We start from the raw sequence: 17,421 nt of genomic DNA on the forward strand, positions 1-17,421 counted from the left end.
CAACACACTGAAAATGCATCCACGCGCGTTCATGCGGATCACGCACATTCATGCGGAGAAACACGCACCCCCGCGCGTAGGTGCGGGGCGAGACGCAAGGTATGGCACACTGAATCCCGCAATGCCGCGCGTGATTTTGAATGGGCGTGACGTGTATATTTGAAAATGGAACTCGCTGTGCGAGAATTTACAAAACGCACCTACGCGCGTGAGTGCGTGAAAAACCCGCACGATGATGCAGATCTGCACTCCCGCAGGAACGCGCGTAGGTGCGTCGACACGCAAGATGCAGCGTGATGCGGGGCAGTGTGAAGATCACCGAGATATAAATTACCATAGCCAATGCACTGACAGTTTCTTATTTATTCTTCTTTAGGTTTAGTTAGTTCCGTAATGAAAACAAAGATGGCAGTAGCGGTTACCTTCTGTTCTGAAACTTTCAGATTGTTTTAAATTAATCCACAGGTTTGATATTTATATCAGATGACACCAGATGGCGCTTATTGGGGTGTCCTGCGTCTTTACTGTGCTGTTGATGGTGCTAATTAAGCCTAAGATAATTATAACTAATGAAAACATAATAGTCCTGTAGACTCTACTCGTTTGTTTAATTAGAAAATATTTACTAAACGACGCGACGAGTAGTTTATGTACCTAGACCAGTTCGAGTATCTACCTACATTCCTACTGGTGCCTTGTGACTGGCTACTTATTTCTTTAAATAAAAGAGAATAGCTGCTCATTATTTTCTAGCCTGGAAATAATTAGGTTTTGTTCATGAAATCTTTTCCAATAAAGAATAAGATTTTTCAAGAAAAATCTAGTATTTCTGGCTGTCTCTCAGAGAAACTTTTTTCAACCACTCAATGCAGTCACCAGGGTAACCACCTATCTAGCCATTTTTAAGATTGATAATTAAACGAACAAACAAATATTTCAAGTTAATAGGTAATTATTAAAATTAAAAGCTAACAGAACGTGAAACAAGTTTATAAAAAGTGAAAAATCTAGCTCCACTCCAAGATTTATGCTTATTGTTTTATTTATGAGATAGGTTCGCACTTTCAGCTGCCAGCTATCAATACGCAGCCAATTCGTGCTTCATTTGTTAATCAAATTGAAAGTCACTGGCCTCAAGATGGTCGCTATTCTAAAACTGCGCCATGATAAAAAACTTATTACCCAATCAGGCTGTATTCACGTTTACGTAAACGTGAAAATAGATCGAGTAGAAGATGGCGATTAAGAAGGACACACACGTGTTGATTATTTATTTAAATTAATGTTTAAATAAGTGTTAAGTAGGTAATCTATACTTTTGTACCTACTTATAAAAATATAATAAACACAAAACTTTTTTGTTTTGTTTTCGTACCGTAAATGCCTCGAAACTTCAAAAGCGATTTGAAATATTATTTCACTGTTGAAATTAGCTGTATTTTATCCCGGTACAGGAAGAAGTACCCCGGAATGTGTTGGAAGTTTATTTCTTTTCTCAGTGGCGCATCAATGTCATTGGTTATTCTGCAAGAGATGCTACCGAGATTGATAAGACTAGAAATGATTCTCATTTCAATACGTAGGTTCCCTATTTACGCCATTAAGATCTCTCCCTCTATAAACTGCCTTATGTATGTAATTCCATTATGTACTCACTCATATACTCCCTTATTTACTTTCCTGTGTCCTTCGTTATGAAAGCCGAAGATACATCGACCTTAACAATGAATAACATTCAATAAGTAGGTAGCTATTAATAACTTTGTTAAACAACAACAAAAAACCTTATGACTTATTCCATATAGTACTGGTAAAAATAAATAATGGATAAAAACAACATTGAAAATGCAGTTTCTTTTTGAAACGTGACTTCATGAGATTTTGTAAACAAGGTTGCAGTCGTTGTTGACTATATTTTTTACCTTGAAAGAGAGCTCGTAGGTACTAATGTATTTCAGTATTTAATATTGTACCCAGTGACCTGCCTGTCTAATTGTTACCTATAAGTTGTACCTATTGTAAGTGGCTTTGGCATTTATTGGGGGCGAGTCAATCACCCCCTAATGACTTCGGTAAATAAATATAAAATGCTGCGCCCTTTTCCGTATCGGGGACACTGGAACACTAAAGCTACCTACTTAGCTAAATATCTAAAGAAAAACTTGGAAAATAATTCCTGCAACACTTTGGATTTCATTACAAAATGAGTTAATAGTATTTAGAATTGCTATAACATCTGTTGTTTATAAGAAATGTCGTACATAAACAGCACATAAAGCGATAGATATCAATCATTTGAGAAAGAACGCAGTTTCCCACAACATACTTAGCCAAGTAAGACAATAAGTAACTTATTCTTCGTTCGTAGCGAAGCTGAGCGTGATGCTCATACTAATACATCTTTGTACCTCCTGCTCCTTACTAATACTATGAGAGACTCACTGATTAACTATAATAACTTGTAGGATTTACGTTTGGCATAAGGTTTGCACCTCTAGCTCTGTTGAACATTACCTACTTTTAATAATATTTCATCATTGATTCGGATTCTAAGTCGAGAAGACAGAAGATTAGCATAGTTCTGCTATTTTAATATGACATTAACTGAGATTTGTTTTAGAAAATGAGAGACGAGCACAGACGTAGTATTTAATTATGGTCTTTTACAGCGTTTGTTTCAACTATTGATACATATTAGGAAACTTGGAACTATAAAATCTTCTTGAAAAAGTCCCTATGCTTACCACATAGGTATTTGGTATTCATATGTGAATTTATTTCTCGGACTGTACATAAAATGTAGCAAAGAATGGTTGCCATAATTTACATAGAATTGATTATAGATACACAAGTGCCTGGGAAATCGGAAAATTGTGCGTAAATGTCTATCTGCGTAGAAACATGTTGGATTGTCTATGAATATTTTATGAAACGTTTAACGGTTCCTAAAGCAGAAAGTTGCTTCTAAATATAACTGTTTATCTTGTAAAAATAGATTTATTTCCACTTTCCATGAATAATATTAATAAAGTCTGGGAAAAACCTTATGCTTTAGGAAATACAATGTTTAAGTACCTACGTCTTATCATTCACAAGAAAGATTGATTCGTTATCGAGTAATGAAGTGAGGAGTCATTAGCTGTCCAAAACAAAATACTTAAGTCACAAATATTTCTATATTAGTGAAAAAGACAGTTATAGCTTATCTCGCATAAATACAATCTAATGGGAACTCCACAAAGAAAGAATAGTTAGGTACCTAAAAAAATCACCGACAAATATAGACGACGAATAGACACATAGTGGTTTTTATTATCGTTCTGCTACTGTAATATTATTATCATTTTGAATAGGTACCTAAGTCGACTCAGTTGTATTTTGAAACTCTTGTCAACATTTGCTAGCAGATAGAAGGAATATTCCACGTCAGAGGCCGTCAGACGGAATTGCGAAAACTGGAGAAAATATGAAGATGCATAAGAAAGCTATAGGTACATTATACCTACGCTTACTTAGGTACTGAATTTACAATTTACAAATTTTGTGCAATAATTTCACAAACTGTGTAATTTTGAGCATATCTATGGTAATGTGTAGCAATATGTTATGGTAATAGTAATAGCAATATCCAGTTCAAAATGGTTCAGATTCCCAGCTACTGAACTTTGAATGGACTGAGACTGAAGACGTATCGCGGTATGTTTAGATCTCAAACAGTATTGCTATTGTTCGAATACCTACACAAGTTACTTATAAACAGCTGTGTGATAAATCAAGCATTGTTTATAACAAATAATTTCAAAACAGCTGACCGAGTGATTAAATAGCAACCTTTGTTTTAATATATGGACGATTCGTTCTACAAAATTCTAGTAGGCTCGAACTTCAATGAAACCGCGATGTTTTCAATGAAATATCGTGATATGGAATCAAATGAATGAGTGTCGTATTAGGTATAATTTCATAATCAGGTGAAATTCATACCCATGCAACCAAAACTTGTTTTGAACGCATTGAATATCTAACAAACTTCCAGACCTAGGTAGGTACAAGTGGTAGGTACATAGGTGCTTAGGTGGTAGTGAAAAGTACTTTATTAATGAATGAAAATATTAAGACGGATTTTAACTTCTCAGCAAATCTGAATTTAGACTGTTGTAAATTGGTATTGCTTATCGGAGTAGGTATAATTAACGGTTTTTTCCACACCTGCACAGTGGGTGGAAGAAAAAAGGCTCACTGATTATTTATTATTTATTTATTTATTTATTTATTGCTTAGAAGGTACATTTTACATTATAAAAAATATAAAATGTCCAACAAAACTGTATACCTACACAGTTTATCTGTTGGATCAGATTATTGACAATAATCTAGGTATAACTATACCTATTTAGAGATAGTTATAAACTTATAATAATTACGTACTGATAACATTTTTATTCCCAGAAGTAGGTAAGGGAACGTGAATAGATAGGTAGAGTGATAACTGTTTTTCTGTTGCATTGTTTTTCCTTGTAGTTAATTTTACAGACAAGGTATGGTTATGTATTTGTGTTCTGTCATGGTTAATCCCAAGGAAAGACAATCCTAAAATCACGTCCTGATGCCTACTTCCAGCACTCGGATAAAAAATTGATATTTCATGTCTTTTCACAGCATCTTGGCTATCTTGTTTTACTTTTGAGTTTAAAATATTATTAAGGATTTTCTTCAGACAGTACCTATGGTCGAGAAATTGATGGCATTTTTATCTGCAATATTCTAACCTTGAATGAGTAACCTGTATGGGCCAGGCCACAACAGTGCGTTGCGGCGTCGCATCGCAAAAACAACATTGCACAGCTATGCGATTAATATGATATGCGTCGTTGATTTTTGCGATGCGACGCCGCAACGCACTGTTGTGGCCTGGCCCTATGTAGGGCTGCCATCCGTCCGGGTTTCCCCGGATTTGTCCTCGTTTGGAGGCCGTCCGGGGGCCGTCCGGGCGGGGTTTCAAGAAGTGTCCGGGGAAAACCCGGACACTTTTCATGTAAGGAAGCACCTCATTGGATTTAAGTATGTGTTAATAGTAAATGGATTACAAATTAGGTATTATTTTGTTTAAAAAAATCGTACTCCTTCGGGGAAAAAATGCGATTTACGCCAAATGTCCGGGTTTTTTTAATGTTTGTCCGGGTTTGGTGAAATTCGAGATGGCAGCCCTACCTGTATGTATAAGTGTCAATAATACCTAGGTGTCTATATTGTGAACTCATAATAATAATTGCCGACACGGTCAAGATCTTGTTCCTGACATTATAATTAATAAACACTCGTATAAAAACAACTTGTCAATTATTTATCTTGTTCGACACAAAACAAAAAGTAGGTACTTTAGTACGAGACTTATTTACCTAACTATCTATATTTAGATCTAAGCGTTTCTGTATGTAAACATAGGTACTAGTCTTGTAGACATTATCCGGAAACTAGTTTGCGGAGCAATCGAATCTGATTTTTAAACACGAAGCTAGATGCAATCATCAGTAGGAATAACTTGGTAATCCAGTATACCAGTCAGTTCAGAGTACAACATAAACACAATGTATCTAGACACACGGCAGTGTGTCCGCCAAGTTCGAGCAAAAAAAGCGACACACCGGCCGTGGGTTATATTACACGAACCATTTCGGGCCAAATTCGACCCCCCGTAACTCAAAATCTATTTTATTTACGCATATCAAATTTCTAGTATCTATTGAGACCCCCTCACTTATCTAAAATACAAAATTTCATTAATATACCTATTGTAGGTCTTGAGATATTGACGTCAGAAAATCGCTATTTTTACTATACACTCACTGACTGACTGATTCACTGACTCACTCATCAAAAACCTAGACCACTTCCAATGGTCGTATTGACTTGAAATTTGGCATGGAGGTAGGTCTTTATGTCAAGGTAAAGGGAAAAATCTGAAAATGGCCAAGTGTGAGTCGGTTTCAAAATAATGAAGGTGTTTTATACCCGATTATGATATTAATAACCCGATATTAATGATGTTACTTGGCAAGTTTTAATAGAAAATTAAATACTTGGTTCGTTGCGTTTATTAGGTTTATAACAAGGTGTATGAAAACTTTCCAAGTAACATCATTAAAAAGTAACTATTTTTAACTGAGGTATGTGTATGGAACTTGGTACTTTTTCAGATCTCACTTCTTTTATAGGCGAAGCATTCCCATATTATCGAACTTGGCAGTCTTTCACATTTTTGTTTTGGGTGGGATTTTATCTACAGGAACTTCTAACAATTTTGAGTGAAGATAATGCTTACTTACTTATCTAAAGAGCATTCCAAAAACAGTTCGGTTTAGATAATATTTTTGCTTTGAACTGAACACAATCGAGTTTAATTATGTAAGTTGCAGTCATAATCGTTTACGAAAATCGTTTAATTACTTAAGTACGTCAACCATTAATCGTAAATTAAACAGTTTTCTGCCGAACTCCTATAGTCAGAAAAACTATTTTCGCACATTGTATTGACGGCAATTTTTATGAAATGGTATTATTAGACGAAGTAAGAAAGTGAAGGTGGGTCCATATCTAAGTACCTTTTCTATCTTCTCCCAAACATCGAGTATCATTTCTTAATTATCTTAGCATTATTTACATATAGGTAATAATCTTCTTAAAAAGTAAAGAAGTGATGTTATGTTGTAAGTACGTTGAACTCTCATACATAGGCTAACATTATTTCCATAATTCTCGACTCATTAGCACCATCAACGCACTTTGTGTCTGTAATTCACACTTTACGTAGTGATACATACCCAAGACTATGTAAAGCACTACTAGCTGTTATTCGTGGTTTCACCCGAGTGTCGAGAGAGAAGTTCTTCCATAAGAATTTCTAATAATTGTCTGTTATTTTGCTATACATAGGTATACATATATACCTCCAAATTCGTTCAGTATATTTATCATGTCCAAATCACGTTGAAACCTTCTTTCTACCCTATAATTAGGTATCAAGTTGTATTGCTGCTACCGCCAGGTATACTGTCTGTGTTGCTCTTGCTCTTATTTACTTCTCCTGATCACAGATTTCAGCTTCATCTCATATCCTCAACGATACACGTTATTTGCCTCGTGTGGGTCAATTATTTGCGGACAGCCGTACCCACTGCACCGGAAGGGCCAGTTTTGTGTAACGACATAATCGCGGCGTGGTCAGCCCCCCTCCATTCACTCCCCCCAGTCTGCTACCATGCCGCACCCAGGTAGGCAAGGGCGCGACCGCCACAAGTTCAAAATTTGTCTGCCGTCGGTAGCTTTTAGTTTGCTATCAATACACTAGACAGCTTACTCGCTTTATGAGAATGATTGGGCAGTTTTTCTGTTACGTATAGAGAGACTTGGTTTAAACTGTAAGTTGGACTATCCGAAATAAATTCATTATTATGGTCATGAATCATTTATTAACACAACAATATGACCTCAAGATATTTTTCTAAAATCACGAGATTCTATTCTGAATCCATGAAAATGGATAGACACCAGAAAACTTTCCGTTGTTTTTGTTTGCCCGAGGGGACATCCTCAAAAGCACCGTTTGACCGAATTTTCCTTTCAATGGTTACTTGGGATCACCGTACCCGTAGCAGCAGAAAAGAGAATTTTACTCAATACTCAATTCTTTAATGCATACCATAATGTTTACAGTTGTTGTTCATTATCTAATACTTTGTTAAAATTAGCAAAGTGTTAATCAACTACAAATTATGCAAAGATGTGTGTTACAATGGATATTATACACCTCCAGTGCTGTACCTACGAGCTGGTCACATTAGGCAATATGCAGTCATGAGTTAGGACGCACCTGTTCAAATACCTATGCGAAGATGTATTATCTCCAAGTCATCCTTTAAGAATGTTACCCACTGTTCTTCTACAAAAGGATGCGCAGTGTTTACGTATAAACGTTTATTTTTTAAATATTGCCCAAAATACACGCAAATCATCATATTATCGGCACGGATATTGAGCCCTGACCTTCACCCGCGCAGAAGCGATTTATTGGTTTATTGCCTTATGTGTACTGGTGTACAGTGCGCAAAGCGGTCCCCACTCTTCCGCCGAGAGCTCAATATCGGTGTCGGTAACTATACTTTTTTGTAACTTCGCATGACTCCTGGTAGCCAGAAGCCAGCTTCTATGGAGAATTATAGGAACTGAAGTATAGATGTGCAAAAAAAAACTCTGAAATCCATTTCCTTCACATATTCGGTTATAATTTTCACTTCACACACATTCATTCACATTTACTTCGCTGTATTTGAGAGATCATCAGTGCACATTTGGTGCACGTTGGACATACGATATGATACCTAATGCGAGCTCTCCATCATCGTATTTAGGAAGGTGTCGACGTTTATCAAAACACGTGCGCACACCACGTGGAAACTTATCGGATATTATGATAACGGCTCATTCAAGATGAGCAGAAATTGGAATTCATTGAAATTGGAAACAGAAATATCTACAAAGGTTTTGACGAAAGAGTTATGAGTTGTTATCTTATTGCGGATCTCGGGAATATGGAATGCCTTTATCTTGGCATTCCACGTGGCATGACGGTGGGGCCAAGGTTAGGGCTCTTAATAGAGTATTGCAAATGGCCCATGGCCAAGGGCGACACCTTAGGGTGCGGTAGCAGTCGTATGAAGTAAGTAGGTCGAAACGTTTAGATATACCTAATATCTGTGGAATTAAATTGATCGCGAAAATATTTGTTGGTATGTTTGTCTAGAATTATAAGATGGCTCATGAAATAGGTAATTAGGCTCAGAGTTATACCTACTGACGAACCTTCTGTGTTGCTCCTTTTTTTTAAAAATAAAGTGCCAAGTCTGTGTGTGTAATATTTGATGATGATGTACCTATGTATTTTCAATGATGTCTAATATTCCAAGTCCGAGTTACAGAGATACATAGATTAATATAATAAATGTTTGAGTTCACAAGTAAGTAGAAACAAGCCATTGAAATCCTATTAGTTCTCACGGGTGGTTTGTGTAATGTAAGCTGAGCCGTGAGGTTACCCAATTACAACAATTATGTATTACTTCACTTTCAGATTTTAATTCATTTCCTGTGAAACTACATACCTCTTAAAACTGTTTTCGTTGCAGCAGCCGATAAGCCAATACATTTTCGGGTGATTGTTTTAAACCGAGGGTTTTTGACGCGATTTTTTTTATCATTATTGATGTAGATTGAAATAACAGTTTGACTCAGCGTATTGTAATGCAATATCATACATCGAAGGCACCGGTTTGCGTGACGTAGATAAGGGCTTAGAAAGTACTGATTACTTGATGAGCCAGATTAATGATGGCAAAGGCGAATTTTGCGCCATATTAATGATAATTTCTTAATTGTTCCAATCAATTATTATAACTGGAACCAGGTACCAGGTATCTACAATAATTGTAGATACAAAGTTATTAAAATATGTGTTACCCACAAATAATCTATCTTGACTACTTTTCAATGACTTGATACTTTGCAAAAATTAGGGATGTTTTCAGCTATGACAAATTATTATATTTTTCTGAATAATACCGTGTCTAATGTCTGTCAGATTACAGCCTAGTTCTAATCATAAGAGATTACGGTCAGTTGGGCACTCGATGCTTTACATAACGTAGTCATAATCTTGCTAATCCAGTTCACATGACACTTCCAGTATTATAGTTCGGCCATTCAGAGAATGCGTTCCTGACACGTCGCGATTGAACTGACGACGTAACTTTGCAATGGCGTTGCAGTTACGATAAAAATATTTTTGCTGGTTGTTTACCGTTTTAACAATTGAGGAGCATTAAAACAACATTATTATATCAATAATCAATGAATGTTATTACGTCGTCAGTTCAATCGCGACGTGTCAGGAACGCATTCTCTGAATGGCCGAACTATAACACCGTGTAATCTTGGTGTTAATTGCGTAACTTACAGGTTTAATTAGATCACCTTCTTAACATGAAAAATCACGGATTGATCTTGTGACTGCATTTGTTTCTAAAATTCCACCAACTTGTTTTGGCATATTATTAATGGCCAGTATCCACAAAGAGCTATGTTAGTAAATAGACAGCTATGATAGTAACTAAAAGTAGTCTGATCATACTACAATACCTATTCCAAAACAAAGCTAGTTTTTTTTTCTTAATGACTCCGAACTACTGAAATCTTTCACAGTTGGAAAGCTACACTCATGGCGCGGACTCAGTGTATTATATCGGTGCGGGCAGTAGTTCCCACTATTTAACATTTATGCCATTATAAACCCGTTTCTCTATGTTCTTTCAGATCTGGTTAAGACATGTCTTCTTAGTACACTTTCCACATCAAAAAATTTAATTCCTATAAGAACGAATACTGTTACCTAATAAAATTCTGTTGAGGTAAAAAGGAGGTAGGAGTGTCTTAGAAAACCTGTATGAGATCATGTTTATTCCGTAGGATTTTCCTCTTCTTATAGTAGGTCCCACATAATTAACTTGCGGTTGTCGGGTAACTTCTTAAATACCGTTATGGTAATCCGTTTTTATTATTAGAATATTTCCTCTTATTTACAAGAATCCATATATTTTGAGTCACTTGCTTCATTCAAATGATTCAGTGATTCGAAAATGTTTATACAATGTGTCACCTGTACCGTTACAAGTGGTTTGAGATTCGCCTTTTTACAAGTTTTAATATAATTATATTGATTTTGTCAAATAGTATTATTACGTTAACAACGTTAACAACTGCGTCTGGAAAGATGGTGTGTAATATTTCAAGGGAATAAAGTTACACCCAACTCTATTTTAAAGACCATCAGAGTTCAGAGGGTTATCAAGAAGCCAAGTGAATGTTTGTAGCTTAGTTAAGAAATGTTTGCGGCTCCTTTGATTAGTTTGCTTAAGGTATAATTAGAGCAGGCGCCACACAAATTGTCGGTCCACCAATATAAACTAGCTCGCAAGAGTTCACAGTCTTAAATTATGATCTATAGCCATTCGTTGTCATGACAACAGAGATCACTTAACAGCAAAACAAAAGTCGATCGTGGTTGTTCTCGTAAAAGACACAATTCTTTACGTTTTTTAATGAAAATGATTATAGGTTATTTATTTATTAACTTTTACACAAACCACCATCACCTAAGTAATATCAAAATCATATCATAATCGTAACTTCATTGTATTTTTAATTAATGTTTTACACCGAGAATAATACAATTTTGTGTTTGAATGGTTTCAAGCCTAAAGTACTACCTAACTTAGAAGGCTATGAGATTACGTCATTGTTGTTTAGTTTCTTCTGACTCAAGCTGATGAATAATCCGCATTTGTTCATATATTTAGCGTACTCATAGCTTCCTGTTTAGGAACTATGGTATCGACCAATCAACCTCTGATTAATTGTTACGGCGCATGCACTCAACCAGTTACCCGTTCGATTAAACCACAAGTACCATATTATCTACACCACCTCTTTGGTACAATTGTTGAAATTCGTACTTAGTTTGCACTGAATGCACTAAGCTTCGTACCTTCACATGATAATTCTATTTTCCTTGTTTAGTATCGCACTTAACCTTGGTTATAATTAGGATCTGTCTTTTTCTCGTTTGTAAATAAGCTAAAAAGACGTGTCATGCTTAAAGAATAATATAGCTTTTTGTTTTTACTCTAGTATGTCTTATGTCGAGGGATAAACTCGGATAAAATATATATCTATCTAACATTATACAGCTTAAGAGTTTCTTTGTTTCTTACAATGATATAAAGCTCATTATATCATTACATTTATAAGTAGGAGGTATAGTAATTCACACGAGACGTGAGAGAACCCACATACGGAAGCCAGTTTGTTAATTACAAATTAATGATTCAGCTACATATGTACCGAAAATGATCTAATTAATAAAGGAATAATTAAATGCTCATGAGAATTAGCAGCTATGGCGTTACGAGTTGTAACCTTCCATCTGACATTGAACTCGGCGTCTGCGCATTACATGATGATCAAGGCTGAGCATTGTCTATTTGACGCAGATTTAAAAACTATTATTCTACAATGTTTGCCTAGAATGAATTTTAGTGGGTAGATTGTAGAAAATATTAGACTACTTTTATGGGTATGAAAGGTTAGAATAGCGCTGAGGAAAATTGATTATCCTTTATTTGAAAATTTTTCTCTCTTATTTTATTTATTTTCCAAGTTGAGTAGTATTTTGCTACGTTTTTGGATATCTTATTCATCCGGTTGCTGAACTTTTGACGTTAGACCACTATCATTTAACTAAACTTTTAAATAGACTTATAACCGATTTTCCATAAAATTCGAGCCTAAATTCAATAAAATCAGTTGCCTATCTTCAAACCAAACTAATAAGGCGCCCAATGCACTCCTACGCAGCCAGGCTGACTACAAATTACCGATGATCGTCGCTAAACCGTCGCAAGGACTTCTACAATGTCGGTCGGTGAAGACATGTCGTAAGAGCCGAAGATGTCACAACACTTCACGCCTTTCGTAATCCTCACGGCGAATTATCTGATAATATAAACCGACCAATATAAGAAGACAGGTAAGAACATTTAGAACTAGATTTAAATATATCGAATTTGACAGATATTTGACAGCTTTCTTTACAATCAGCGCCATTACTAAATGTCAATATGAAATGGTTATTTTATACATATGTGTACAGAACTGTTTTATGCCATTATGTTACTTATTTATTTTGATCAGGGCGTAGGTACTTTATCAAGTGCTTTTATCGTTGTTTATCAAGCAATCGCAATAATGTGTATTTCTAATGAAACGTGATGTTTGCATTTCGTATGATATTTGCTAACGTGCAGATTGTCACAATATTGTTCGAGTGTGTGACGTCCCTAGTAATTAAACTAATTGGAATTCGCTTCAATTGAGTTGTTACTATGTTAGCAAAGTTCCTAGTTGTAATATGTGTGGGTCCATTATCAACTTTTAATCACAGGTCGATTGCGAAGACGAGTCCATATTCATCGTCGTCGCGTCGATCACCTTTTGCTTCGAACAATAAGTAGGTAAGTAGTACCTATGGTTTTGCAGAGAAATATAATTACCCTTTTACCAACATATGGCGACCGTCCCCTTTAAGGTATCTCTGAGATATTATTTCTGAAACACTGATAACAAAATCTTGTAACCCGCTGCCAGGTGGGAGCAGATGCAACAGTAGCTACAATAGTATTGTCCTATCAGTTACACAAGACAAGTAACGGGAGCATTGTTATGCATCGATTGTAAACGTCTTTGTTTAGCGAAGATTACCACACACAAAGACATGACTAATCGCCTGCAAATATGTAACTAATTGAGCAACAAAACATGCCAACAAACACTAAATTGTTCAATATTAAAACATAAATCCATTCACTTAAATCAGACTAACACGTTGAACGATCATTTTATTAGCTACGATTATACGATGGTCGACAATGAGTGACTCATTGAGTGCTCGTGCACTCAGATCGCACTGAGCCAGTTATCACATCATCACCCTTGGATCGGTTCAGTCAGAGCGAACCAAGTTACCGACGATTTTGTTTTTTATTGCTTTGTGACGTGTTGTATGCTCGTAATCCTACAATTCTAGCTAAGTTGAAAGATAGACTGTCGAGACGAATGCGATCCGAGATATTTTACAATCACCTATTGTATAGAAGTAGTAAGTACTTGTCTTGAATTTGTAGAATACTTTAAAAAATTTCAGTGTTTTAAATTACCTGAAAATATGAATTTGCTCTGTAAGTTCTAAAGAAACATCTTTTATGTTTTAAGTAGGTGCATGCACATGCAAATCTTTTGGTTTCCTGAGAAGTTCATTTGAATATCCAAACGGGTTAAAGTATTAAGTCGGCTTTTGGCAATAAATGTTGCCTTGTTCATAAAATATCGAGACAAAGAGTAAGTAAATAGTTTACGTCATCATTCGTATATAGTGTTGACGTAAATTGCCGATGAATACTTTGTTTTATGTTAAACATACTTTTGTTAGCAGCTAACTGCTCAATAAATTGGAGTCAAATGTTCTTACAAAGACATAACTTAAAAACATTGATGGATTCTAAGGAGAAGCAGTCGTTAGTGAATATGGTCTTTGGATAATCATTAACTTCTAAGAAAAAGATATTCAACAAAACAATACCAAATAATGACTAGATACAAATTAAACTTTTCAAAGACACCACAGTTTTAAAAGCCTTCTAGAAGAATAAAGATGATTTTTGCGGTTCCTGGTTCAATGACCTTATGAAGTAACTGTCCTAGACTATACGATAATGGATGAGGAAAGAAAGGCGTGACGACACCAAAGAGTATTCAATGGGCAGGCCCATAGTTTTTAAGATTCAATTATAAGAGTAGGTGCTAGGATTTAGAACAGACACTTAAAGTAAAGCATTTTCTACTAGACCGGCTTTGTCTCCAGAAGCCTATTTCGATTAATTTGGTAACATAGAGGAAGGATAAAAACGTACTTTTGTATAGATGCTTGAAGATGTTCCCATAAAATAGAAGCAAGTTAAAATAAACATTTTTTTAAAGTCTTTGAATGAAGTAGATATGGGTACTTGAATTTTGCTAACCCGACAACATTAAAATTACGTAGAAGAAAAATAGATGAATAAATTACTATTTAAAAAAACTTGTATTCGCTTAAGTGTAGTCTCGTTCTGAGGTCACGGGTGCGTAGGCGGCGATTGCTTCCTTGTTAGACGGCGCCTTCGAGCGCCCCTCGGACGCGGCTGTCTCTCGATTAATACTAATAATTCCATCGTTTAATACGCAGATGACTCGTACATAGTATGACAATATTTTGATAGGCATAAGTAATTAACCTACGGTATTGTATGTTCGAATGAGGCTTGTAGTAAACAGATCCTTGTTATTTCTTCATGGCAAAATTCTGTTTACAAACTTTCCATATCCTCCTCCTAATCTCCTCGTGCAATGTGTACTAAGGATCAGCAAAGACAATATAATGTAAAATATGTTTGATAAATGTGTAGATATCTCAAAAAACCCAACAATTCTGTGCATCTTCTGCAAATTAAAATTAGAAAATATTGATCCTGGGTCTACAAAAGAAAACAACACCAACAAAAGCATTGACGTCACGAATTTTATCACGGCCTACTAAAAGGTAAATGCTCGGTACAATTTAAACCTCGATCATAAAACTCATATTAGTCTAGTGTTCATGTTCATATTGAATAGATCCAATTGTCAACAATTGGATCTATTGGGTCAACCCAAGGACGACTCATAAATATTCATCAAACTACATACAGCTAATGTACTAATCGTACTACAATCACAATAAAATCATGGGTATTGATTTGAATACTAAATACGTTGAATTTAAAGCGTAGTTAGCTAATTTGAGCCAGGACTAATGAAGGTTTAAAAATTTTCCGTTACGACTTCTTAGATCAAATGCTCAGTTTTACGGACCAATAAAATTAGAACATATGGCCGACTGACGCTGGAATTATTAGTGGAACCACTCATACTATTATAGACACGGTATAAATAAAAACAAGCTTTATGGGAGAGCCTGTGAATGCTACGATTGAGCACGATAATGGACAGCCAAATGTAGGTAATCGTTCCATTAGCTTACATAATGTTATTAAGTGTATTGACGACTGGCTATCTCCGCTAGTTGGATAACATCTATTTATGGCTGTGAACGAACTTGTACAAAGTTCACTCTCCAATGTTCCAATAGAGGAATTATGGACCTCCAACACACGAATGTACAGTTTGAATAAGACATGACTCATGACGAAGGACTGTGGACTGGTTTTGTAAGCAAAAATATAACTGATACAATTAAACTTTCACTCAGCTGATAAAACAGATCTCTGGCTTATGTGCTCGTTAATAAATTGCAACTGCAGTCTGAACAGTCATTAAACAAATCGGAAATAAGATAAATAATTATTACGTAATCAGGTTTACCGCTGCACTTGATACTCGGTCAACATGTCGGATACATTACATATGCATTAACTCTAACATGTAACACAAACACTTTAACACATAGATAATATCCCCCTTATATCACACCACACATGACCTTTACTTGAATAGGAACATAATTATCATTAATTCACCGAACGCCAAGCCACATTACGAAATCATAGCTATCGACGCTTTCTTAGTTTGATATCTGTTAAATAATATTTTAGGTCGCTAATCCGCCGACCAGGAAAAGTAAGAATATTTTAGTAGGCCTGATTTGGGTACAATAGGCACGCACCATGCTAACTGTGATTTGTTGTCTTTCATGGTGAGAATGATACGCTCGAAGGTGACTTTGTAATCAAAAGACCTGGAGCAAGGTTACGACTCCATAATTCATGGTTTCATCAAAACAAAACACGACGAACACACAATTGATGACGAATATGATTGGTATCAGGTATCAAGTGACAATTAATAAACAAAAAGATTGTGTATGGGGCAAATTCACTTGAAACAAACGAACCATGAAGTTAATACATAATATAACGTTAGTAGACGGAAGATATAGCAGGTTTGATATTGATTAATTATGAGCACTTCCTCTTTACCACAAAGGTCTTAAGGTCTCTTATTAACAAGTCCAAGAATTAATGTGTTTACACATACATAGGTAGAAAATCCGGTCGTAACTTGATAGACATTTACTTATCTCAAATAGATGAATCGTTTTGCGAACTATCTGAATTTCTAGAATTTCATTGCCAATTGAATTGCCATTTCTAGAAGGTCCATCAAGAAGTCTTGATGGACCTTCTAGAAATGGCAGAGGGTTTGATAAAGTATTTTCTTGTAATCGTGTAACATTTACAATGTCGACCGTGAACTATAAAAGAATTACCTATTACCTAGCGAAAATACAGGAGTAAGTGCCAAGAATCTTTTATTAGGCGTGGAAATGTGTACAAATGTTTTGTAAAAACATTTCCACTGACTTTCTACCGAACGGATTGAAATCTCTCGTGGTAGGTACATAATTCATTAATACACTAGTTACACCTGCATTGACTACCATTTGGTTTGTTAATCTACCCAGCTGCTTTTGTTACCGGACAGTGTATGTATCTAAAGATACAATGGATATCAAATTGTAATCTAAATTTTCCCACGTGATGAATGGACAGTTTTGTACACTTGCACTATCTATTCTCTTGCATTGGTAACAGCATCTTGTTTTACTTTTCTCGAATCAATGGATCCCACCTGAGTTTTCATAGGCTGAAATACGGACGTTTTTTTCAGTTATGAGAATGATCAGTACTTCCTGTAATTCAGAATTCAATAGTGTTTTCAGGG

This window comes from Helicoverpa zea, chromosome 12 (assembly GCF_022581195.2).
Source record: "Helicoverpa zea isolate HzStark_Cry1AcR chromosome 12, ilHelZeax1.1, whole genome shotgun sequence".
Classification (NCBI taxonomy): Eukaryota; Metazoa; Arthropoda; class Insecta; order Lepidoptera; family Noctuidae; genus Helicoverpa; species Helicoverpa zea.